Source organism: Rattus norvegicus, chromosome 4 (genome assembly GCF_036323735.1).
Source record: "Rattus norvegicus strain BN/NHsdMcwi chromosome 4, GRCr8, whole genome shotgun sequence".
NCBI lineage: Eukaryota > Metazoa > Chordata > Mammalia > Rodentia > Muridae > Rattus > Rattus norvegicus.
This window is the reverse complement of record NC_086022.1, coordinates 149114996-149141942: the sequence shown is the minus strand read 5'-3', so window position 1 is coordinate 149141942 and position 26947 is coordinate 149114996. Positions and strand designations below refer to the sequence as shown.

The window sequence follows — 26947 nt, the reverse complement described above, 5'->3', positions numbered from 1 at the left end:
TGGCAGCACTAAGACAGTCATCCTTGCCCAGGAAGCAAAGCAAAAAGAAGTCCCCAAGGTCTCTCAATCCCCTTCCAGGGATAGCTTCCAAATGGCCTACAGATCTCCCACAAGGCCCCACCTCTTAAAGGTCCTGCCACTTCCCAGGGGCATCACAGTTTGTAGCCAACCCTTCAAGACACAGGCCTTGAGGTAGGACATTTACCCAAAGCATAGCATTGGATGGCTCATTGCAATGGAGAGAGCATAGTCTAGACCAGGAAGAGGGGATGGTGCAGCATTAATTCAGAGTACAACAGAAGCAGGTCCCTGCTCTCTCCAGGTTTGCTCTCCTGTACACTCTGTCCTCAACCTTGACTCCAGCCACCAGCACAAGCTCATTTCTTCTGATATCTTGGACACATCATACTACCTCTACCCACTGTGCTCCTTTCACCTGCTGCAGCACCCCATGCCCTCCTGGGAGTGTGTCTCAGGCAGATCTGCAAGCCACAGTGCACCTATAGTGTTCTTTTGGACCACAACCCAAAGGCAATCTTGTGGAAAGCATGGAGATGGGGCATGCCAGGTTCCTCTATTCCATCAAACAGCAAACCCAAAGCATGATTTGCACATGTTCCTTTTGTCCTGGATGTTCAATGACATAATGTAAGGCTGGCAACATCTCTCTCCAAAGGAAAGGGGATTGGGTTTAGAAGATTCGGTCCACCCCCCAGAGAAATGTTAAATCGTAAACTAAGCCCGTGGAGGAACCCAGAGCCCCCACCACCACGGTTGCTATGGAGTTCTGAAAGGTGAATGTGATGGTGATCTTGATGGTCAAATTGATGGATTTAGAGTTGCCCGGGAGACACTCCTCTGAGAGCAACTGTGAGATGTTTCCAGGAAGGTTTGGCTGAGGTGGGAATGTGGGTGGCACCATCCCATGGATTGAGATCAGGTCTGAATAAAAGGGGGAAAGGGAGGAACCACTGAAACGTTCCTCAAGGTGATGCTCTTTTCTCATCTCTGTTTCACGATTGTCCTAGTTTTTTTTTTTTTTTTGCTTTGTTTTGTTTTGTTTTTCCTGTTGCTGCAATAAAACATTCTGACAAAAGCAACTTAAGGGAGAAATGGTTTATTCCAGTTCCCAATCCGAGACGCCATCCACCATGGCAGAGGGTCAAGGCTTCAGGAGCTCTAGGTAGCCAGACTCATGAATCCCAGTCTGAACCAGAGAGCTGGTGCACACGCTCCTCTTCATTAAGTGCAGGACCTGGCAGCAATGGTGCCCGTCACATCTCAGGTGAGTCTTTCCACAGCAATGGATGCAACTGAAAATCTCTCAATGGAAAATCTCAGCAATGGAAAATCTCTCAGGGCTAGTGAGATGATTCAACCAGTAAATGCGCTTCCTGTCAAGCCTTAAGACCTAAGTCCAAACCTTGGGACCCAGATCATTGAAGAAGAGAACTAACTCCCACAACTTGCCCTCAACTTCCACACATGTATCATGCACACACAGGGGGTAGTTTCCTTTCTGTTGATGTGATAAAACTCTCACTAAAAGCAAGTTGGCGGGGGAAAGGGTTTATTTGGCTTACACTTCCAGGCCACAGTTCATCAGTGAGGGAAGTTGGGGCAGAAACCCCAGGAGAAGGATGCTTGCTGGCTGACTCGGGCTCAGGCTCAGGGGAGTTTTGTACACAGCCCAGGACTACCTGCCTAGGGATGTTCCCACCCACAGTGGGCTGGGTTCTCCCACATCACTTAATCATCAAGACACTCACTCACAGACCCATCTGACCTAGGCAAGTCTTCAACTGAGGCTTTCCTCTCAGATGACTCTAGGATGTGTAAAGTTGACAACTAAAGCTAAGTGAGACAGACACACAATACACATGTGAACACACAAACTAATTAAATAAACAAAGATTGTTTTAATCTTAAAAAAAAAGAAAATCCCTCACAGGCATCCCCATAAGCCAACTTAATCTAGACAACTCCCTCCTGAGACTTCCTCTCAGTTGTTTCAGATCCTGCAAAGCAGACAACTGAAGTTAACACTGGCTGAGGACAGGATGTGGCTATCTTCTCCACACTCCTGCTTTGTCTATCCACCTCAGTGAACTGTATCCCTCTGAACTATGAGCCAAAATAAAACCAACTTCTTCCTCCCTCTCTCCCTCTCTCCTTCTCTCCCTCACTCCCTGCCTGCCTGACTGCCTCACTCCCTGCCTACCTACCTGCCTGCCTGCCTGCCTTAAAGGGTTCTTGTCAGGGATTTTCAGTTCAATAATAAAGAAAATAACAACATATAGCACAGATAACAATGACGCAGAGCTGCACCTAAAACACCCCCCCCAAAAAAACAAAACTCCAAACAAACAAACAAACAAACAAGAAACATTGAATCCAACCAGGCTGTCCAAGAACCAATCCATTAAACAGATTAGAAAGCTGAGGTTCAGGGACGCCATTCCTCTGTCCCACAGCTCAAGGTTCCAACATGGTCTTGGGAGTCCAGGTGTCCTGCTGAGTTCTGGAGGCTACAAAACTTGAATCTGACTTCTTATATTTTTGGTTGTGAGCCTAGCCTTCAATGGCTGACTCATCTCTCCAGCCCTGAAGCTGACTTCTTAAATGGGACAGAGGAGGCCAAACGATGCACACAGGAAGGATTCAGAAAGGCTGTGTGATGGGTGGGTGTGGAGCAGGGGAAACACTCCTTGCTAAAACGAGGTGCCAGAACAGGATGAGTCACAGGGGATGCTTGACTGAAGAGACCAGGCCACAGCATAGAACAGCACTGTTGACACACCATGACAAGGGCACTGGGGAGTCAGAAGCTTTGACTTGATGACATGTTGAAGGTGTCCAAGGGAAGTGCCTTCACAGGCTCTTTCTGAGCAAAGGGACAATGGCAGGTGGGCAGTGGTCACCAGGTGAGTCACACCCTGGCACCAGTCTCCATGGATACTGGGGAACTTATGACAAAGCTATGGCTGCCCTCATGGGTGACTGCCCTGGCCCCACCCCCACCCCAGCTTACACAGCTGCCTTCATCTGCCTCCAACACTCCATCTGCCTGCCCCACCTTAGTTCCTCAGAACCTGTCACTTGGCATAATGCACTAGTGAGAGCAGGCCATAGGGTGAGCAAGGGAATAATGTCCCTCCCGCCCCATCCTTCCTCAGGGCCTCTCCTGTTTCTCCATCTCTTTGTTTCCATGACAGCATCTGGCAACGAGATGTCTACTTCAGAACACTGGCAGGGATGGTCCACAGGAGTAGAGGCAGAGGCTGCAAAAGGAAGAGTGGTCTGACCTGACAGACTCACTATGTGGGTACCCCCTGAGACTTTACAGCTACCATGACCACTCTTTCCTCCAACCAGGAGAGGACAGGTGTCTCAGAGATGCATCCATGCTGTCCAGTTCTGTTTATAGAACATGCCAGAAGCCCACCTCATCTCACCCCCTCTGATCACACCTCTCTTTGTCCTGTCTGCCTGGCTTGTTGGAACAGCACTAGTGTGCCAGTCTCTCTGCCACTCCTTGCTTTCTTTCTTCATTGTTCCAAATGAATAGAGCTAGAGCAACATTGGCACACCATGACCTTTGGCCCTGTTGCTGGTAGCCCAGAATCCCCCTGTGGCTCTCAGGGTCATCTGAACAAAAGTCAAGACATCACAATGGCCAGAGATGTCCCCCATAACATGCCTGATCTCTTCCATGGTCACCCTTACTCACTCTGCCTATTCACTCAGATCTTCTTCCTCTCTCTAGAACATTCCACACTACTTCCACCCAAGGCCTTTCTAATGCCTCTCCACAGAACATTCTTCTTCAGGACTGTCCCTCCAGGCTCCGCCCAATCCAAATGCCCACCTCCTACTCCCTGGGTAAAGAGACTTTCCAGTTCTCACATCTGCCATTTTGACAACACCCTCCATATCTCTGGCCCCACAGAAATAACCCTGTGCTCTTTCAGCAGCACAGAACCCTGGATAGGCAGGCGGGGCTGGACTTAGAGGATGAAGAGGGAACTTCCCCCAGCATGTTCTGTCTGCTTTTGAAAGACCTCTGACCCTTTATTAGCTCCCAGGGTCCTTGGTAGTATCTGTTTGCCTCTTGAAATATTAAGTGGGACATAAGAACTTGTCTTTCTTAATGATTCCCTAGAGGAAATGCATGTTCTTTGCTGAAAAGTCTCAAGAGAAAAGCTACTGGGGCAGGAGCTGGGGAAGGCTCCTTGATACTCTCTGTGATATAGTCATGTCTGAGGACAGGGATCCAAGACCTTGGTGTCCTCACAGCCTTAGGCCATTCATCTATCCCTATACAGGGACCCTCTTGTCTCATGCCTGCTGCTTAATCCCCTGAGTACCATACTGTACAGTAACTGAGGGCCTCCTCCTTACCACCCTCACCCCCACTCACACACACATGTGCACACATACACACAGGAACAAAGCTCTAGGCAGACAGGACCTCTTGTCTAGTCCATTCTTGTACATCATCACCCAGGACTTTGGTCCCCCAACACTGAGGCAGTGAAATAGCCCTTACTGCTGAAATCTGTTGAATGAATACATGAGTTCTGTGGGTCACAAGGCTCCTCTGGAGGGCAGCTGAGCATGTGACTCTGTCACCCTAGTAGTCACTGAGAACAGGACCAGTCACAGTCATTCATCCATTGGCTTTATATAGTGTGGTTGGGTAAACTGTGTCCAAGTGGTCCCTGGCTAACAAGACTAAGCAGATGGAAAAAAAAAAAAAACAGAGCAAAGATACAAAGCCATGGGCTTCAGAGCCACAGGGCCACAGACCATGAACAAGAGACATCATAGCCAGCAGTTGTCTAAGATGAAAAGTGCCACGGGACAGCAGAGGAGAGGACAAAGGACATCAAGGATCCATAAGAGAAAGGAGTAAAGATGTGGCAGGCCTATAGAATCTAGGGGACAATAGAAACTAATGGTACAAGAGAAGTCACAGGGTGGCAACGACAGCAGGTTAGAATCTGGCCTGGGCAAGGAGCCCAGGAGCCAGCACAGGAGTAGACAGACAAAACAGACACTCAGCAAGCAGGTAGACAGTGATGGAAAGACAGGACAGGAGCAGAGAACTGGGCAGCCAGCCAATGGTCATCTAGCTGTTCCTGCCCTGACACTGGAGAACAATGCCTTGCTACAGAGGATCCCACGGAGCTTCCTGGCTTTAAATGGACCCCTAGCTCCCCACAGGGTCTGCCATGTGTAATAACACTGTTTGGTCTTGGTCTTGTTTCCATATCTGGACAAGTAGAGCTTACCCAAGCCTAATGCATGACTGTGGATATTCCCAACCCCAGCAGGGAGAATTAGCCTACCTGGCAATGGCATGGCAAGGGACACCAGACAGGAGACCTTATGTGTGCTTTTCATCGGTTTTTAAGCGGGGGAGGGTCATCATCTTCTTACTCTACCATAGGCTGTCCTCAAACTCAGGATCTTTCTGCTTCAGCCTCCTGACCACTGAAGTGCCATTTAACAACACCCACCTATTTTACATAAGATTTATCACAATAAATATTTCAAAATTCTCACCCATGTGGAAACATGGGATGAGTGGTTAGAGAAGGTAGGAAGCCATGCAGGCAACAGAGACATAGAGGAGCTGAGGATGGAGTCCAGCCAAACACAGGGGAGACCTGGCTGTCCAGTGTAGACCAAGCAAACAAGTGAATGGTGCCAGGCCGGCCTTCCCGGAGCCTGCGTTTTGAATTCCAAATTTTACTTAGCACACCTGGGAGAGAGAGCACAAGAGTGAACTTGGAGGTCAGGAGACCTGGACTCCAGAGTTAGTGCTGCCACTAGGTGATGTGCCCTGGAGAAGTTCCTCTCTGTGTCAGTCAGCTTTCCACTGCTGTGACGAGATAGCAGAGACAAGCAACTTAAAGGGAACAAGAGACAGTTTGGCTCACAGAGGTTTTAGTCCACGGTCACTTGGCTGTGCTGCTTTGGGCCTGAGTTAACGCTGTATGCCACGACAGCAGCACATACAATCACCTCAGGGTCACTGTCTGTTCACCATGTAGCAGCCAGGAAGCAGGGGATGGAGGGGAGAAGGGAGAGGAAGGGGCTTCGGGCCCCACTATCTCTTCAAGGACAGGTCCCCTGATGGCCTAACTTCTTCTTCTCAGGCGTCAACTCCCAAAGGTTCTATGGCTCCCATCAGTAGCACAGGCAGGGGCCTTGAGGTGACACAGACTGACGAAGAAACTCGTTCAGCTCCCAGCTCATCTCAGAGATGCAGGTAACAGCAATCCCAACCTCTCGGAGTGGCTCAGAGGGTAGATGAGGCGACACTCAAATGCACAGCATCCTGCCCAATTCCCAGCGGATGCTCAGCACACGCCATTATCACCCCGCCTTGGGTCAGGTGATGCTGGCGAGACTGATGAGGGCAATTTCCCCAGGAAGCACGGATGTGGAGATGCTCAACTTGAAAACAAGTGTTCTCAGAGTGGCATTCAGAGTCTGACACACACAGTTCTGTATCTGAGATAAAAGGGGCAGGGCACATTCAGAAAAAAAAAAAAAGCTCACTTCTGCAGGGATTTCTCCTCCAGTCAATCACTGAGAAGCATGGGAACCAGCCATTGAGCTCACCCTTAGCTCTTGACACCAACAGAGCGAGCCAGCCCAGTGTCAGTCCTGAACCTGTTGTCTGGGTCTGTGACTCACCCCAAAGCTGCATTTCCATGCAGAGCTCGGGATTTGGCTTTCGTGTCTGTGCAGCCTTTCCCTCTACCTGCCTCTAACACAGGTGTCAGAGAACAACCAGCATCAGGCTCCCCAGAACCATGTGCCCAGTCTGGAGCTCCGGACACGGGGTACACACGCAGCTCCTGCAAACACCCACGTTTCATGGTTAGGAGAGGGTTAAATGGATAAAAGCAGCCTGGCTTTCCACATGAAGACTGACAAGAACTGGTTAAATGTGGCCGTTCCTAAGCCTGTACCAGGCAGGTGACATCACACTCCAAGTAGCTTTGTGACACAGTAGAAAGAAGCCAGAAGATCCCAGGCCAAGCCCTGGCATGGCTACACAGTAGCTGTGTGCTGTGGAGTGAGTCACTCACTCTCTCTGAGTCTCCCTTTGCGCTGTCCCCTCCCTGTGTCCCTCTTAGTTGTCCATCTTGTCTTCCATCAGGATAGCAGGCCACAGCTGTACAGTGTCCTCAGGGCACAGAATTTCCTGATCCCCACAAACAGCCTCCAACTCCTATCCAACCTCCGTGAGCCTCAGCCGCTGGCCCAGGCACTGTCTTCCCTGCTGCTTTTAGACAAGCAGGATTCTATTTGGTCCCAAGAACTTCAGAGGGAGGTCTCCTGTGCGGGTGTCTATGTTGAAATCTAACTACTCCACCCAAGGCCTTCGTAGAGGAAGCAGACGGAGAGATTGAGTCCATCTGAGTGGGAAGCTATATAATCTTTACCCCTTCGGGAACTGAGAGACAGCTTCTAGGACTTCACATCAGCATGCACCTCACGCCCTATGCCTGCAGCCCTCTGTGGAGAGGAAGAGTAAGGGGAGGAGCAAGCAGCGCGTGTCTGTGCATAAGAAGATTTTTAGGAGAAAACTGGGACCTCCAGTTTCCACCTCTGAAACACTAGAGTCTGGCTGTGGAAAGAGCCAAGTCGATTGTTCCCGTTACCTCATCCAAGGCATTCAGCAAGGTCCCTGGAGTCAGGCAGAAGTGGAAGAATCCTCCCTCAGCCCCTCCCACTCTCCATCACGCCCACCCTATCATAGCCTTGCTCTTCTCTCTACCCAGAGCATCCCAGCCTGCCCCACCCTGTTCCCTTTCATTATTTCCTGCTAAGTTCCCAGGTCACCCTCTGAGGGGCACCCGTCATCTACCCTTCCAACCTCTCAACCTTAGCTAGCACAGCTCACCTCACTCCTTCAGTCATTCATTCACGCATCCATCCATTCAACAGTTTCCTGAGCACCTCTATACTTCCTGCACTGTCGTACATGTGAAATATAACAAGGGCCCGGTCACTACCCTGCGTCTTCAGACAGCTCATACCCAAGGAAGACTGACAGTGACAGTAAGAAATAGTGTGTGGTAGACATAGGTCCAGGGCGGGGTTGTGAGGCCAGGGAAGATCCTGATCCAGGCTGTGGGTGATCGGGGTGGGCTTCCTGAAAGAGAAGACACCTAGCGTGAGTCCTGAGCTGGAAAGAGATTGAGGTGCGTCTGAGTCTATATGAGCACATATAATCCATCATGTGGCCAGCTAAGACAGCCACTTGTCCCCCGCACAGGCTGGCGGTGTAGATGGCGGAGTACCTGCCACACATCCAGCTCCCTGGGGTGCAGACTTTCTGGTTCTACAGGTGAGGAGGACGAACAGAGTCAGGTTACTTCCTTTCTCCTTTGCACAGTTACCTGGTCAGAGTGAGCCAGGAAGCCACGTTGTGACCAGGGCACTCTGCTGCCTGTCATTTCTGTCCTGGTTAGGTTTCTGTTGCTGTGATAAAGCACTACCACCATAAGTGAGGAGAAAACGGTTCATTTCAGCTTGCAGCTTGTAGTCCGACATCGAGGGAAACCAGGGCAAGAACTCAATGTGGGAACCTAGAGCCAGAAACTGAAGCAGAAGCCATAAAAAACTGTTGTTTGCTGGCTTGCTCCCCATAGCTCGCTCAGCCTGCGTTGCTAAACACCCAGGACCATTCAGCCAGGGCCCTCCCACATCAATCAGCAATTAAGAAAATGCCCTACAGACTTGCTTATAGGCAAACCGGTGGAGGCATTTTCTCAATCGGCATTCCCTCTTCCTGGGTGACCCTGGCTTGTGTCAAGTTGACAAAAAAACGTAACCGGGACACTGTACATGCTGTCCGTGTGATTTTGCCATTTATTCTCATCACCTGCTGATGCATTCATCAGAGCCATTTTTCTTGGTACAGCCTAGGGCTCATTCCTTGGAAGGGCACTAGATGTCATCACTGGGTTTGGAACAGGAGGTGACACAGTCAGACTCTACCCTGGAACAACCTCTGGTGTTAACGATGGGCTTTGGGAGGCACCGGGGAAGGTATCAGGGTCCAGTGAAGGGAAGTGGAGGTCCATGCTAAAGCTGGGGCAGGGAGGATGCAGGGAATGAGCTTGGTAATCAGTGGGATGCAATCACTTGTCACCTATGGGAACTAAAGTACAGAAACGGTATGTCATCCTCTCTTAAGGGCTGCAGCCCCTGTCTGTCCAGCCCCCACTGCAGCCCTGCAGACTCTGCTCACTGAGCATGCTCTATGCATATGCTCTGGCAGAGAGAGCACCATTCCCTGCTCCCCTAAGTGGGCAAGTGGCACCACGCCTGCAGAATTCTGAATCCCTGCAGGGGCTACGCCTATGAGTTCGTGTCTAGTCTGCTTTAAGTGTAAAACCAAACTGAGTTCCCTCAATCAAGAAAAAGACAAACACAGTGAGCTTAGCCAGGAACACAGCTCAGCACCACCCCCAACAATGGCCACTTGCCCTTGTCCCACCATGCCACCTGCACAGTGCTCATTCACTGACTCCTGACAGCTGCCCTGCCTCCTTCTCTCCAAGGCTGTCTCCCCTTGCTGGATCTCCAGGACAGTTTTCCCATGTCTGCCAGTGCCTCTGGTGTGTCAGCCACCACCTCCAGCCTCAGTGGGTTCAGGAACACTCACCTCCCCAAGTGGCTGAGCGAACAGAACAACCTAAGAAAGAGAAGCGCCCAGAGCTCAGCTCCTTGCCTGTCGGTGGAATGGGATCCCCCAGAGTCCAGTGACCCCGTTTCTTCAATCCTCTGCTTACCAGGTATTAAGCCAGCACCCAACACCTCGGACTGGCATTGCCTCTCTACCCTAGAGAGCCTGCCATGTCTACCACTCACTTTCCACACAACCGGATACACAAGCACACACACACGCTCACCCTCACATGGATCGAAAAGGAAATATGCAAACAGACTCAGAGCTAGCCTGGGGGCCAGTATATAGGTTGCCAGGCTCTTCCTCAGGAAGGAGGGGCTGCCTGACCAGCGCCCAGCACTGCTGCACCTGGGCAGGAACCCGGCCAGCTCTGCCTTCCAACCACTCTGACTCTTGGCCGTACTGATTGGCAATCACAGTGATATTTTGTTCTCCAGCTGCCTTGCCTTTTATCTTCCTTCAGTTGGACAGAGCTGAAGCTGGGCAGAGCCTCCTATTCACCCAGCCCCCTACAGGAGAGGCAAAGGAGGAAACACCGGCTCTCTCGAGTTCCCGGCTTACTAATGGAAGGCCTCAGTCAAGCCCCGGTGCCAGGTGCTGCAAGAATCAATCAATAAATTACCGACAAATATTTATTGAGCTCCTGAAGCAATAGTGGAGAGTGCTTGTCTCTGTCCAGGGTTTCCTAGGCCATTCAGCTTCACAGTCTGAGTGGCCCTGTGCCAGCCCTGCATTAAGCAGAGACACTGTGGTGGGCTGCACAGCTACCTGTTACCCTTTAAAGCTTGCATTTGATAGGTTTTTATTGTGCACCTACTAAGTGCCAGCTGCTAACAAAGTCACTGCAGGTGAAGGGATGCCAGCAAATACTGTTCCCAATCTATAGGTTCCTGAGGGCTGTGCAGACAACCAAAGAGAGACTGGTCAGACCATGGCATGGAGCAAGGCAGTCCTCCCTGAGGAGGAGACAGCTGGGAACCCAGAGATGAGAAGGTGCGGGTCTTTATAGGGTCTGGGACACAGGGCTCTCAATAATGCTATAAGGTGAGTATCACCATTTTGTCCCCTTTTCAGATGAGGAAACTGAAGCCAGAGAGATTAAAATGCTTTGTTGGAAGCCAAAGATCGGAGCCCAGGAGCCTGAGGAAATGACCTCAGTGGTTAGGAGTGTTCGCTGCTCTTTCAGAGGAGTTCCAGCACCCATACATAAGTTCATAGCCATTCAGTTCTAGGGGATTCGATACTCTCTGTCTGGTCTCTTTGCACACCAGTACGTATAGACATACACGCAGCCAAACAAGTCCAGGATAAGATTCAGAAGTCCCAGTGATGACCACCCAACCTACCTCCCCCTAGGCTCTAGCATGCCTTACTAGAACCTTCCCCTAGGAAGCCTTGGCAAAGCACCGATGGCATTCTCCCAGCAGCTTATGGTCTATGAGCTGCTTCTCCACAGAAGACACTAATGCCATTCAGAAAGGGCCACACCAGCTCTGACATCCAGGGACAGGGTCATGCTGCTGCAAATCGGCAACCCAACCAAACCATGGCTGACTTCCTGGGTTGGGAGGAGGGGATATTACAGGTGGCTGTTTTTTTAATCAGCTCATTTAATACACTTATGCCCCTGTTGTAGATGCTTTTCAAATATTAATTCTCTCAAGCTTCATGGCTCATTTAATACTCATAAATGATGCTGGCAGTAAACTGTCGGGCATCACCAAGGGAGAAGGATGTGACACGATTCATTATGAGACACGTGCCATTCCGTTGCCGCACAAACACACCAGACTGGCAGAGGCTACCACACACCTAGGCTGTATAGCATGAACCGTTGGCCCCAGCTGCAAGTCAGCACAGCCCGTGAATGCTCCAAATGCCACAGGTGGCAGTGACACCCGGTAAGTATTCAGGCATCTGGACATGTCTAGGCTAACATGGCTGCACACCTGAAATCCTAGCACTTGGGAAGCTGAGGCTGGTTGCCATCTTGAGCTACACAGGAAGAACATCCCGGGCTACAGAGTGAGACTCTTGTGGTGTTTTTTAATAAATAAATAAATAAATAAATAAATAAATAAATAAATAAATATCATAAATAGGAGCTGGAGGGATGGCTCAGCAGTTAAAAAGAGCACTGGCTGCTCTTGCAGGGCACCTGGGTTCAATTCCCAGGGCTCACATGGCAGCTTAGAACCATCAGCAACTCCAGTCCCAGGGGATCTGATGACCTCTTCTGCTCTCCTCTAGTACTGCATGCATGGGCAGGGGGAGGGCATAGACAAACGGGCAAATTTCAAGACACATAAAAAAACCAACAAATAAATGAAAGAATCCAGATGTAGAAAGACGCAGTCAAAATATATGAATATAAGATGAAAACTGGCCCACCTGTTGCTGCTCTCACGGTGGGGTAGATCCTACAGGCAGAGACTACCCTGTGATTTATGGGTTGTAAAACTCAGGGGAAGCTCTGCTCACTGCCAGAGACATCAGGGACAGTACATGCAGCCTGTGTAAAGATGGTTATGATATTTAAAACGTATTTATTTTACATGTGTGGGTGTGCATGCATGTAGTCTGTGCACCATGTTTTTGCCCAGTGACCATGGGTATTAGCATCAGGTCCCATTGAATTGGAGTTACAAGTGGGGGTGAACCACCATGTGGGCACTGGGGATAGAACACAGATTTTCTGCAAGAACAACTAACACATCATTTTGCTAGCGTTCTCTCTCTCTCTCTCTCTCTCTCTCTCTCTCTCTCTCTCTCTCTCTCTCTCTGTGTATGTGTGTGTGTGTGTGTGTTTTAGTGGAGGTTGTTGGTTTTGTGTGTGTGTCTTAATGGAGGTTGTTGGTTGTTTTGTGTGTGTGTATGTGTGTGTGTGTGTGTTTTAGTGGAGGTTGTTGGTTTTGTGTGCATGTGTCTTAATGGAGGTTGTTGGTTGTTTTGTGTATGGGGGGCTTGTTGTTGTGTGTGTGTAGGTTTTGTGTGTGTGTTTTAATGGGGGTTATTAGTTGTTTTTTTCTTGTGCGTGTAGGTTGGTGTGTGTGTGTGTAGGTTGGTATGTGTGTGTGTGTATGTGTGTAGGTTGGTGTGTGTGTGTGTGTAGGTTGGTGTGTGTGTAGGTTGGTGTGTGTGTGTGTAGGTTGGTGTGTGTGTGTAGGTTAGTATGTGTATGTGTATGTGTATGTGTGTAGGTTGGTGTGTGTGTGTAGGTTGGTGTGTGTGTGTGTAGGTTGGTGTGTGTGTGTGTGTGTGTGTGTGTGTAGGTTGGTGTGTGTGTAGGTTGGTGTGTGTGTGTGTAGGTTGGTGTGTGTGTGTAGGTTGGTATGTGTGTGTGTATGTGTGTAGGTTGGTGTGTGTGTGTAGGTTGGTGTGTGTGTGTAGGTTGGTGTGTGTGTGTGTAGGTTGGTATGTGTGTGTATGTGTGTAGGTTGGTGTGTGTGTGTAGATTGGTGTGTGTGTGTGTAGGTTGGTGTGTGTGTAGGTTGGTGTGGGGGGTTGGTGTGTGTGTGTGTGTGTGGTGTGTGTGTGTGTGTGTGTGTGTGTGTGTGTGTGTGTGTTGCTTTGGAGGCAAAGCCTCATGTCTCCCAGGCTAGCCTCAGGCTCACTATGTAGCCAGAAATGAGCATGAACCCTGATTCTCCCACCTCCCAGTTGCTGCTCTCACAGGCATGTGCTATCATCATACCTGGACTTTATTGTCAATATTATTATCTTATTTTTAAAACATGTTTGCTAAAGCATAAGGCATAAACATGTATGCATTCTACCATCACATGTGTCCCACTGAAAGGTCTTAGAACACACATACAACTGTCACCTCCTGTGATCACAATGTCTGTTCTGCCTCATTGTAATCTTAGGAGACAGGAACCTACCTTCAGTCCATCTTTGCCCAAAGTATCATCATATGGCATGAGACTGTACTGTCACACAGCTGACTACACAGGGAGGGCATCATGTTATAGATAAACCAGGGCATTTGACCAGGACACAGTCTGGAAGGTGGTGGGCTCAACACAGAGCCCTATGTCCCCAGCCCTGAACCCTGGCTGGATTGGCAAGTGGCACTGTACAGCTGAATCTGTGCATGTGACAGAGTCTCTGGCCCTTCCTGTTTCAAATATGCCTGTTCTCGGAGAGAAACAGGAATGGCCTGATTTAAATGCAAGATCATCCTTCCCCTAGATTCATACAGGGAGCCTTGGGAAACACTGGAAAGAGCTGGGCCATCTGCAGCCCTCTAGGGAGGCTGGAGCCAAGTTACCCAGAGAACCCAGAGAGAGGTCCCTGGGACTGCAAAAGCCACAGTGACTGAGACCCCCTGGGGACAAGTCTCATTCACAGCCACGAGGTCATATGTATGGCCCGGCCATGACTCTGTGCTTTCACATTGGCTCAGAGCAAGGGACAATGGTGGGCATTTCCTTAATGAGGATCAGTGAGCCTCTTCAAGAACGGAGAAAAGCCAGTGAGCAAATGAAAGAAGCTCAGCTAAATGAAGAAACGACATGGAAATTGCCTAGAAAGGCAGGCATCTGGTAGCTTAAAATACATTTGGTAGCTATAAAATGCACCTGGGTAGGCATTTGGTAGCTATAAAATACATTTGGTAGCTATAAAATACACACTATACAAATAGCCCTCAAATCTGCGACTCAGTCCCCACTCCTCCCGACCTCCTCTGTACCTGCATAGATCTCAGAAGGTCTCTTGCTAGTCCACCCATCTGCCCGTTACCAGCCAACAATGGTCACCAGGATTGCTGGAAAAAGTATGATGACTGTTCTTTGCCTGACTCTTTCTCTACCTTGTCCCTAAGGGTTGCTGAAGGTGGTGCAAGTTCAGGTTCTGTGCTGTGCTCTCTACTTGAAAAACCTCACCCTTCTCCCACCCACCAGGCTTACAGGTAGGACAACCCCCCCAACACACACACACACACACACACACACACACACACACACACACACACACACGCACACTCGCGCGCGCGCGCCCCTCCTCTCCCTGATGCCTGAGGCAACAGTCCCTTGGTCAAGCTCTTTGAAGCCACCTCAGTTCCCTGCCTCTGCTGACTGCTCAAGCCAGTGGGACAAAGCAGAATACCACACCCAGACAAGAGCCTGCAGCCAGTATCAGTTGTGACCCATGCTGGTGGCGATCCTACAGCTGCGTGGCATTCCACTTGTTGCTGTGCCTCCACAAGGCCATCCAGTTCTGATACAGGAAGCCAGAAAGGGAAGAGACAAGGGAGGAAGGGAGCCTCTGGAGACAGCATGGGGAGTCTTAAAGGAACTGCTGACTAAAGAGGGAAGGAGCAAAACGTTTCACTGTGAAACACAAAACCGTGAAGATAACCAACTGGTACCCTGGCTTTTCCTCATCTGGAAGAAGCAGGCAGTGACCACCCATAGCATTGCTACCATGATTAAGAGAGATGATTCAGGGGTTGGGGATTTAGCTCAGTGGTAGAGCGCTTGCCTAGGAAGCGCAAGGCCCTGGGTTCGGTCCCCAGCTCCGAAAAAAAAGAACCAAAAAAAAAAAAAAAGAGAGAGAGAGAGAGAGATGATTCAAATCAGTACGGAGCCTGGCAGGTCTAGCAAAGAGGACCAAAGAAAGATTCTAGCTGAGAAACTCAGACAGATCTACCCAGAAGCACGGGAGGAGGTGGGAATGATGTCAGGAGGAGACACGGTATTAGGTCAAAAGTATTAGGTCCTGAAAAAACTAGCACGCTGGGAGGAGAGTCCCTGCCACCAGCCGGAAGAGGATTGATGCGGGAGGAAGTCAAGTACCTCAGTCTCTGGACACCCTAAGGGAATGATGAATCACCAGCCCACAGCAGGAGCAGCAAGCTCAGGAGAGACTCAACTGCAGCCCACAAGCATGGCTTTCACTCCTGGCTGAGTCTCCTCCCTCTGGGGGTCCTGGGGTTGGCAGACACCTTATGCAATGTGTATGGCCCAGCTCACCCCCTGCCACTCAGGATGGATGGTTGGCAGCCTCTGTCCGTTCTGTCCGTGTCTGCACTAGGCAGTCAGAGCCTCTCAGTGGTGGAAAGTTCCTCTGGGATTTGGCTGAGCTGGCTTTCTTTCCCACCCTCCACTCGTGTGTCCACCCACTGGTGACCTCCAGCAAACACCCGAGGAAGAACAGCTCCCTGAGTCAGCAACTGCTTTCATCACAGAAGAAGGTTAAGCCATCCGAAGTCTGATAAATACGCTTGAATATGTAAATCACCAGAAATTTCACTCACAAACTTGCATTACAATCCTATGCTAAAGGATCAGCTGCAGAGAAGCTGCAGGATGGTGGGAGGTAGATTTATGCCAAAGAAGCAAAAATCAAGGCCATTTATCAAGTTAAAATGGTGGGGGAAAGGATCACATGGTCATGCAGGTTGATATAGGAAGAGCATCCATAAAAAGTCTACTTCCATTTATGACTAAGGAGAAAAGAAAACTGGACATTGGGAATGTAAGGGACTTCTTCAACCTGACAGAGATTCACCACAAACCTAGAGTCAAACTATATTTAATCTGGAAATTAAAACAGCTCCTACACAGGCCTGGCAAAAGGCACAGTGCCCATAGGACTCTTTAATTCATCACACTGAGGTCTTAGGAGGAACAAGAAGAGAATTAGAAAGAAAGGGATGGAGTTGCTCCTTGTATCTCCTTTCATTGTATACCCCATACTTTCTAACGAATCTACTAAGACACTTTTTAATTAGTAAGAGGTTTAGCCAGTTTTTCCTGATTGCAAAATCAATTTTTCAAAATGAATATGCACTTCCCTAAAAAGAAACCAACAGAACTTTAATTTAAAATATATAAACACTGAACAGATACAATAGCCACAAACTATCAAGTACCTGGGAATATGTCTAACAAAAGATGAACTGAACCATCAAGAGAAAATTAAGAGTCTGGCTGATGGAGGCATATGCCTTTAATCCCAGTACTCAGGAGGCAGAGGCAGGTGGATTGCTGTTGAGGCCAGCCTGGTCTATAGAGTGAGTTGTTACAGGACAGGCAGAGATACATAGAGAAACCCTGTCTAAAATAGGGGTGTGGGGAGAAGGGGAAAGAGGGAGGGAGAGAGAGACAGACAGACACAGATACACAGACACACAGAGAGACAAACAGACATGGAGAGAGACAGTGGGGGGTTATATTAAGAATTTATTCTCTTAGAATAGTTACAGAGCTTTTACAAAATGGCTACAGAAACAATATGGTGAAAAGAGGTACAATGTTCATGAAAGAGTAACACTACACATTCCACCCTCCAGAGGGCAACAGAGAGCTTGACAATAACACCTAGGACTTGGAAATCAGAGAAAACTGCTTCCGTCAGGGGCAGTGATCTGGGGGAAGCTTGGTAGCCTTGGATGGAAGGTCTAGAAAGCCCTGACTCACAGCAGGGTATCTACATGGGGTGAGCAAGGATTCCTGTAAGAAGTTATTCAATGGCAACAACCCACCCAAAAAGACCTATTGGAGGCAGAAGCAGGGGTGCTGTGGGCCCTGTTGCCTAGCACCCCTCTATTGTTTATCTCCATCGCTGTCAGTCACAGTACAGAAGGACCTGAGGTTCTCTCTCATGTTGCTTTTAGACTCTCGTGTGTATTTATCCTGTTTGTAGAAATAGCTACAAGCATCCACACTGTTCAATCAATCCTTTTGAATCTCAGTTTCCTCCCCTGTAAAGTAAGAACAGGGATTCCTGCTTCAGTGTTAGGAGGGAATGGATACTAAAACACTTGTAGTGTGTTGTCTAAACACAGGACATTCTTCTGACTTGTACTATTGCTTCTTTGTAGACTGTGAGTAAGAGAATAACATTCTATTTCCTAGACTGGACAACAGTGTCCTTCCCCTGTCTGTATCTTTGTTGCCAAAGGCATCACTGAGTCTTTTACTCTGATCATAACATTTCATCAATTAGTTCTCACAGAACTCTAGAGGAGGTGTGCTATCTGACTCCATTCTACAGAAGGAAAAGCCAAGGTTCGGTTCTCCATTACACATCCATAAGTGCCTTTTGTAAGACAGACACAGTCCCTGCTCTACGAGAGTCATCCTCTAGCTGGGAACCCGTTCAAACCTCACAGACAAACTGGCAGACCCCCACATCCAAACTCAACTCCAGTAGATGCCAGTGGCTACCCTTTCAACTTATCCCTGGAGTTGCCTTCACCCCCTCTCCCACTCCGTCCTCCTTAATGATACAGTGGCTGCTAACACACATTCTTCTAGCAGCAACAAGGTGCAAGGGTCCTTTGCCATGCAAGCAAATGAGAGCTGTTAGTTTCAGTCCATGTGATCCTCCTGCAGGATCATCAGAGAATTACCAAGTGGTTGATGAATGTAGAAATGAGGCGAGGCACCCCAGCCCCCCACCCCGCCCTGAGCAGCATCAGCAGCATTGTTCCCTAAGAGTGTGTGGCTGAGTCCTCTGCCACCATTAATGGCAGAAGTGAGTCACTTATAAGTAAGATACAGAAGCTTTGTTATAATTACATCCCGAGACTCAGCAATGCTCTGCATCACTGTGAAAGAGAGGGCAGCGGGTGACTGAGGCTTGAATGATCCTCTGCCAGGTACGGCTTTCAGATAAAGCGTCTTGGATCAGGAGCAATTACAGCTAATGCCCAGCCTGAATGCTAATGAGAATTATTTACAATTGCATGTGATTCTTTGCCATTTATACACTCAGTTGTCCCCCACCCCACCCTCTTTTCTTTGCCTGTCTATCTGAGCTGATCTTGAGAAACAGACACTGGTAATGTCTGACCATTTCACAGATTCGGATACTGGAGTCCACGGTATTCAGTTCTCAGGGACAGAAATGAGTTTCGACCTTGACTATGCTTCCCTGGGAGAGAGAGCCTGCAGAACTCTGAATGCACTCTCCTTGCTCAGAAGGCGCGTAGCATCCCCACAGCCAGCTGCACACTCTCAGAGGCAGCGGCTGGTATCCTCTGTTGGGACAGCTGTGGACAGACCTTGTGAAATAAACCAATAGACCTCAAATGTGCCCTTTAACCCCATGATTGTCAAGACTCTTGCCTCTCCTTGGAGAACCCAAGCAATGACCACACAGTTCAAATCCAGGAGACAGGAAACAACTTCTGCCTCCAACCCAAGACTCCACACATGCATTCTAACCTGACCACTTCCTTTTTGAAAACGTGTTTGAAGACTGCCCCAGATCCATACCACACAAGAGCACAAAGCTGAACCTGCCAGGGGAAGGAGACAGGTCTGGGTAGCGGTGACAATGGCAGCAATGTCTGGAGCTCCCTGGGACCTGGCACAAGTCTGGCTGGCTGAGTCGTCTGCTACCTGTTAAAATTAGAAACTGCAAGAAGACGTTTGCCATATAGAGCATCTAGCTAGATCTGCCCCAGTTTACAGCCGAGAAAGCCAGGAGGCTTGGGGCTGGAGATGTAGCTCCATGGTCAAGTGTTTGTCCAGCACGAACAAAGCTCCCAACTGGGTTCCCAGCATCACAAAACGAAACCAAAGCAGCAAGAGCTCACAGGCTTGCCTAGCTGGGTCTGCCAGTGTCACAGGGATAACTGCTGCCCTAACAATGGGACTTCGGTGTACTACAGGATACCTTTGCAGTGCCGTATCAACGTGAACACAGTGAATTCTCTCGCCAACCCCCAGGACGAAGGAACCATGAACATCTCCAATCAAAACATGGGGACACAGAAATAAGTGTAGAAACTTGTTATGGCACATAAGAAACAGCATGGTGAGTGGACCCAGAAATGAACCCTCAACCTCTCTGCCATGCCTTGGTACTGAGGAAAAACTATTGTGCTTCTGCCAGGTGCTCCTTGACTGTAGAGAGGAGTGTGGGCAGGAGAGAAGTTCACATGGGAATGCCTCCCCACAATCCTCAGCTCACGGCTGGGGCCTGGAACTGCCCAGTGCTGGGGGAGGGGGTGCTAGGACACTGGCAGGCAGCACGGTTCTGAAATTGTAGATGGGTAATACCCAGCTACCTCCTAGTTTTGCAGATCTTTTGACGTATTTCAAAACAGCATCAGTCAAACCCTGCCCTCCCCTGGAGCAATGTTTTGGGGACAGATAGGTGGCCCTGGATGGAAGGTCCAGCAAGCCCAGAGACACAGCAGGGTACCAACATGGGTGGAGCAGGGATTCCTGCAGAGAAGACACTCACTAGCAGCCACCCACCCAAAGAGACCTATTAGAGGCAGAAGCAGGGGTGCTGTGGACCCTGTTGCCTAGCACCCCTCTATTGTTTATCTCCACCGCTGTCAGCCACAGCACAGAAGGACCCGAGGTTCCATCTGCCACTTGAGCTTCACTGGTAGTCTAAGATACAGGCAAGATTGGTACTCAATCCACTCCACCATGGACCAGCTGGCCAACTCTAAGCAATCTATTTAACCTCTGTGAGTGCCCACCTATTGCTCAATAGTGGTGCCTTGCGTGGCTGCTGTATAAACTATGTCCATCCAAAACCATCTCGGGTGGGCTCTTTCTCTGTCTTCAAGGGCTGCTGGTGGCCTCCAGGCATCCAAGAGGGCAGCATTCAAACTCGACCTGTCATAGCTCTGCCTACTCTCTCCTTCATGTTCCAGTAACATACTTCACCCGGGTTCATGGTCCCGCCCTCCCTCTCCCCCCACCCCCCAATAAGGAATCCATTCTCCAAGCGCTCAGCCCGGGGATCTTCTGGAGGGATACTTCCAGTTCCCTCAGCTCCATTCCGTCCGGAGGTGGGAGCCCCCTGTTGGAGGACAGCTTCCCTGACTGGAGCAACCCTGTATCTCCATCTCCCAAGCTAGCGAGCACCTCAAAGGTGGCTTCGGTAAAGAACAGTTGTGCTCTGGTTCAAGATTCTAACTTTCAGAGCAACCCAGCGTAAATTCCAGAATTTTGGTATCCCCTAGCGCTCTCCCGGAAAAGGTAGCCTTCAAGGATCTCCATCATCAGAACACACCCTGGCTACAGCCTTTTGGTTCAGGGGGAAAAATGTTACAGCCAGCTAGGAAAAGAGGGAGCACTGGTTCAGACGCTTCTCATACCCAGAGACCTGGTTTGGGTTCCACCTAGCTAAGAAGCTTGGAGTCATCCAATTCAGGTTCAAGGCTCTTCTCTAAGGGACAACTTTCCCTTCCCAAGCCTCAGTTTCCTCCTCTGAAAAGTGGGTATACTAGTAATACCTGGGTCCTGGAGGTTCAGAAGGATTTGAAAGATAGTGGATGTCGGATGTCCGGAGCTTGGCAAGGAGATAGGACCTCCACCCAGGGTCTCTGTCCACGGTTAGCATCAAAGCCAAAAACCCCGAGGAAGCTCCGGGAGCCGCTGAGGTGGCCCCCTGACCCAGAAGTCAGGAGGCCGACTCTAACGGGTGCGCCCGGCCCCAGCTCCCGGAAGCCACAGGTGTTTGCGCGTCCAGGCACAGCACCCACAGCTCCGCTACCCTGCCCAGGCCGCCGGCTTTGCCAGAGCATCCTGCGCGCCCACCTCGTGCGGCCACCTGCGGAGTGTCCCTACAGCCCTGCGGGGGCGAGGACCTCAGAGCTGGGCCTGAGCGCATCCTCGCCAGCCGCCCGCCACCGGGTTCCCGCCCCCTGCCCGCGCTGCGCTCCGACTCACCCGAGCCAGCTCCGGGGAAAGTTTGGTGGCGGCGGCCAGTCTGCTCGATGCGGTGGCGGCGGCCGCGGGGGTGGCCGGAGCACGCGAAGGCGGGCACGGGGGAGGAGCCGCTGAGGGGCCCGCCTACCAGCATCCCCAGGGCACCTTCCCCCGCCCAGCTTCCACCGCCGCGCCCCGCATCCGTGGCGGAGCCCTGAGCTTGGCAAGAGGCCAAGGACGGGTAGGAAGCCAGACGACAGCCCTCCGCCACTGCCACTGCATTCTCACCCGAAGGCACGCAGAGCCTCAGATAAGGAGGAACCGACAGAGGACTTCGCAAATTCAACCACAGGTGGACAGAAAAAATAAGTGACACTGATTGACCTGATCACCAAGACTCCGGAGGTTTAGAACCGCATAGCCACATTCTCTAGACCCTGAAGAATGAATGCGCTCTCGCCTTCCGCCCTCCTCGCCTCCTTCTCTCCTGTCCTCATCTAGCAAGGCTGAGCTGGAACTCAGGGTCTTGCACTAAGCTCTCCTAGTTCAACTTTCACCGTACCATTTCACTTCGGAACCTGTGCTGTCTAAGAGGGGAAGGCGTGTGTGTGTGTGTGTGTGTGTGTGTGTGTGTGTGTGTGTGTGTGTGTGTTGGAGAAACTTAAGGAACTGTTTTCGTTTTCTGAGCTAGGAGAGGGCGTTTCTCCTTTCATCTTTGCTACCCGGAAAACCCTTTTAACGTTCAATTGTGGCTTCAGATGGCAGGCAACACTCAGGGAAGGGAAGGCCACTGAGGGAGGGGGGTGTCCCTTCCTTGCTATGACACCCTGCACCACCCCCTAGAAGGAGCTCATCCTCCTGCAGTGGTGTGGAGTCTTGGGAATGCAGGCCCCCACCCCATGGGGCTCATTTCAACAGACTCGTATGAATGCTTTAGTCCTCTTTCAGTCCTCAGGGCCCTTATTTAAAACTCAAACGACATGAGTAAAAAGGAGCAATCATCATTCCTATTTACAGATGAGAGAAGTGAGGCCTGTTAACGTCTACAGTGTCACAGAGAGAACTGAACTTCTATCCTATCTAGCCCAAGTCCAAGGGCCAAAGTTTTCAACTTGGTGGAGCTGAGGACAAGTTCATGATGTCATTTACATAAAGGGCTTACTTGGTAAGAGACCCCACTGTAGCCCTTGACCTTGAGCCTGTCTGTGCCAGTCTGCAAGGTAGGACTCCAGGGTCATTTGAAATGCCATTAGGAACCCAGGCAACAGGTGGCTGAATTCAGGATAGCTGGCCGCCCTGGGTACCAACCTGGCCTGACCCTGACCCTTTCTGACCTGTACCTCAGGAGACCCAGGAGCTCAGGAATCTACAGCATGCTTTACTTCCAGTTGCTACTCTAAGGCTTCCATATTTACACTTTGTGGGACTAATGCACCATCTGGAACTGTGTGAGCGACTAGGATCACACCTGTTATAAACTGTAAGGCAAGATATTTCCTCCTCACAGCTGTGGAGCACACAGGAGTTGAGGCGTGTGGCAGAGAGCCTCGGAAATGGTGGGCTCCCTTTCATCTCTCTGCTTCCTGAAAGTCAGCAAAAGCCTGATAACTTGGAATTCTGCTCGAGAAGGTTTCACTTCCTTAGGCCTACTTAGGTCTGGTTCTACCCATGGGACTTTTAGAAAAATCAGCATTTTGGAAACAATGTGTCAGAAATCATTTGAAGCCTCTGTTGTTTATTTTGGGGGGGGGTGTTATTTGTTTCATTTAGTTTTGTTTTGTTGTAATTTCTGCGGTGACATTTGTGACTGACAGAGCATAGTGTAACCTGGGCCATGTCTATCTAAAGTCAGCCAACTACCAAGAGGTAGGTAGGTAGCAAGCGGAAAAACAAGGCTAGTTCTCCAGTTCTTCCATCCTGTGGAGGCGCTTTCCTGAGAGGAGTTAATGTGCCTGCTTCTCAGAGAAGCTCCAGGAGGAGGCTCTGTCTTCATCTGGTTTGCAAATGAGAAAGCTGAGTGTGACGTAATCAGGCACTTAGGAGGTAGAGTCAGGGAGGGTTTTGAGTTTAAGGCAACCTAGATCACCCAGTGAGATGTTGTTGTTGTTTTTAGAGCAGTCAGCTATTAAGTCATTCCAAGACCCGAGAGGAAGTCCTAAACCAGCTCTAGAAGCTGGGAGACAGTTCTGGCCTCTACACTTTGTGGAAGAGTGAGAGAAGGGAACTGTGAACTCAGAGCAGGGGTTAGAGGCAAGGAGAGAGAGCCCCTTAAAGCATCCCTGCTGGGTCACTGGCCACCTCTGTCTTTGCTTTGTATCTTAGAGCCTCAGTCTCCTTAAGTGAAGGTAAAATGAACACAGTGCCCCGGTCATATCTAGAATTTGAGTCACCATTACTTTTTGGTGCAAGCAACAGAAACCAGTAATAGGAGGTTCGACCAGAAAGGGTTCTTGAACCTCAAAGCTCAGCAGATGAGTCTAGATTTGGCACAGCCCATTCCAGAAGCTCTAAAACATCACTATGAGCTTCCCCAAGCTGCACCGGTCGAAGCCGGTGCACTGACGAGCTACGTCTTCCACGGGGAAAGCAGGAGGGATGACCAACTGACATACAAACCATTTCTTCTGAATACTTCAACAAACATCCCAAGACTAACTCTTGTTGGCCTGGCCTGGACCACATACAGAGCTCTGAAATCTTAATGGTTGTTCTTGGTTGGCCAAGCCTGGTCACATGCTGATGGCTGCTCTGGTGGTAAAGTCAGTCACTCTTTAGCCACTAAGGACTAGAAGAAGGCAAGAGATGGCTCTCCAGACTCAGGTTTGATGAGTGGAAAGTGACATTGGATCTAGAGGTTGCAGGAGTCTCCTCTCTCCAGAACTGTTACTGGGATTGGGTCAATGTGTGTGTGTGTGTGTGTGTGTGTGTGTGTGTGTGTGTGTGTGTGTGTGTGTAGGTCAGGGCAGTCCTTGGCTCTGGTGGGTGCTCGGTGACTGAGTCACCTCCCTTCCTTCCTCTTCTGGAAAACAGGAACTGCAGCTCACCAAATCCAGGCCAACTTCTCCCTGTTCACACAGGGAAACTGAGGAAGATCTGTTGAAGGGACTTGTCCAAGGTACCCCCTCCTTGTCAGTCATAGAGACATGTCTGACTGCGAACAAGTCCCACTGGAAGTGTCAGCTGTCAACTTGAGGTCCCCCACTGAAGAGGAGGGAGCCAACTGCTTTGCATAGATGTGACTGGAAACTCACAAAGCCTTTCCAACCCAGAGGAAGTGAGTGCCTCTTACGTTGGGCTCGCAAGTCATGCTACAAGCTCTAGACAACGTAGTACTGGGCAGAGTGCCCATTCAGCTTCCCACTCATTAGAGCTTACGTCAGCCAGTTCCTCGGGGGACAGCACACTCTGGGTGCTGGGAGACCCCCAAAGCTGGTTTTTTATGAAACTGCCCAGATTAGACAAGATGGCTCTTCGCTTGTCTGCTTTTTTGCTTGGGTTGAGAGGACAAAGTGTATGCTCCGGGACCAGAGTGGGGAGAGAGCAGGCTGTCCTTCAGTCATTAAAGTCAGCCTTTCAGTTGGCTCTCACCCAAGTCCAAGTTCCTGGCCTTAGACAGTGGTACAGTTTGGATCTGGAATGTTCTCAAAGGCTCATGAGTTCAAGCCTTGGTCTCCAGCTGGTGACACTATTGGAGAGGGTGGGGGTTAGGAGCTGGGGCCTAAGGGGAGGAAGCAGGCCGCTGGGTACAGGATCTGATGGTTGTATTTTCTCTCCTGCCCCTTTTTCTTAGTCTCTCCCTCTCTCTTTGCTTCCTGGCCGCCATGATATAAGCAGTGTCTTCCTCTCCCATGAGCTTCTGTTGCCATGAACTTCTGCCTCAATTTGGGTCCAAAATAATGGAGCAGACCTTGGAAGCCATGAGATAAAACACCCCTTTCTCATCCCCAAAGTTGATTTTCCCCCCAGGGAATTTGTCATAGTGATGGAAAGCTAAGGCTGGGAGTCTTATTCTTCCACTTCAAAGTTAGCAAGATACACGATGTGTAAGTCTGTCTGTCTGTCTGTCTGTCTGTCTGTCTGAAGGCACTCTAGCTGGCTCATGGCTCTGGCAAACCTTGTCCTTCTCCTCCATTCCCTCTGCCTTGTAAAAACCGTTAGATTACATCCCCAAATCCAACCACCAAGGTCCATTCCTTATTTGGCTACTATTCCTCCTCTTGAGGCAACCAAGGTCCAGCTTTCGCAGTATTGGACTGCAGCAACTAGAAGCCTGCTTTGGTTCATCGAATATGTCCAACCAAAGCTAAACAGCTCATCCTAGCACCGGGCTTCCCCTTTTACCTTTATAAACTCGTTTGCCTATGGGCCATGTCTGTCTCCTCTCTATCCAGAGGCAGGCCTTTGTTATCATGCTCCCCTCTGCCTTTGCCCCTATCAGACAAATACTCCTTCCCCCTCTCCCTGGTTCCCTTCTCCTTCTCTCTCATCCTCTGTCTCCCATCTTTGTCTTTTATTCCATGACCTCTGTCTCTCTGGGGCAAATAAATCTCTTTTGTGCTGAGAACTTTGTCTTGGGGGTCCCAAGATGATGCCAAGCCCTTCACTATCTATCTACTTGAAAGTGCTGGGATAAACCCATGTCCTTCCATGTGCCAAGTATGGCAGATACCATATTGGGATGAGTAGATGTGTCCATCTCTCTCCTCTTACATGCATAGGTTTTGCGTGCACCCTGTGACGGGGCTTAAGGGAGAGGGTTTCATGCAGAGGAAGTCACCAGGGAACAGGGCACAGGGCTGGGAAAGGAAACGCAGGCAGTGGTGACCAGCTGGCTGCACCCAAATCCCAGCAGCACTGGGAAAAGCACTGGGCCACGTGCACATAAGCCTCTGTCCCCATCCACAAATGAGGATGATGGCAGGTAGAGAGGGTTAGGTGACTCAGTTCCACAGAACAGAATAAATGTCCTCACAAGGCGGGGACTCCATGAACATAAGCTGTTGTGTGAACATAAGCTCTGTAGAAGGTGGGACACAAATGCATGTTCAGTATCCTAGGATCACTGTACACCACACAACACAGGATTTTACACATGTGGGTCTTCCACACGTCACTCTCTTGACTTTCTCTTTCTCCCTCAAGTTCCTTACAGTTGGTATATAATAGTCTCCCCCAATTCCCAGTCTGCTGGACCCTGGGGCAGGAGTCTCTGACTCCACACTGGTATCTGAGGAGACTTCTTTGCTCCGATCCACACAGGTCGATGCTAAGTTGCCCCTTCTTTGCTTTCCCAGCAGTCTCAAGGACACATTGCAAGTTCCCCAGGGAAACTGTTCAGCTCTGTGGAAGCTGGAACTCAGAGAGCTGGGGGCGGGGGAGAGACAGGAGACTCCTCTGTGTACCCACGCACCCCTGACCGAGAGAGATACTGGTCTCTGCATTCTGTCTTACTGAGACTTGTCTACGGGTGCTGAAGTCTTGATCATGCCTGAGAGGTACAACAGACAGCAAGGGAGGGCCACTGATGGAAGGGGAGTGATGTGTAGCAGAGCCTCACAAGCCTGGAATGCTCTGGAGAGTGGTGATTGTTAGGGCTTGG

The 26947-nt window shown here is 50.0% G+C and overlaps 1 protein-coding gene and 1 long non-coding RNA gene across 3 annotated transcripts in view; one reads left to right on the top strand and one right to left on the bottom strand.

Annotated features, from left to right (window-relative positions):
- The window catches only part of Hrh1 (histamine receptor H 1), an 83757-nt gene extending 62325 nt beyond the window's left edge, over positions 1 to 21432 (bottom strand). Inside the window, exon 1 of one of the 2 annotated variants that reach the window (NM_017018.2) lies at positions 21370 to 21432. The gene's annotated coding sequence lies outside the window, so the exon portion shown is untranslated. Of the gene's footprint in view, positions 1 to 20933; positions 21321 to 21369 lie in introns of those variants that run through there. The other variant, XM_039107019.2, reaches the window with a different exon arrangement.
- LOC120102366 (uncharacterized) lies at positions 6912 to 11794 on the top strand. The gene is made up of 4 exons (XR_005503837.2): positions 6912 to 8371; positions 9591 to 9824; positions 10182 to 10711; positions 10793 to 11794. It is a non-coding gene; the product is annotated as an uncharacterized LOC120102366 (long non-coding RNA).
- Positions 21433 to 26947: the final 5515 nt, after the last annotated feature.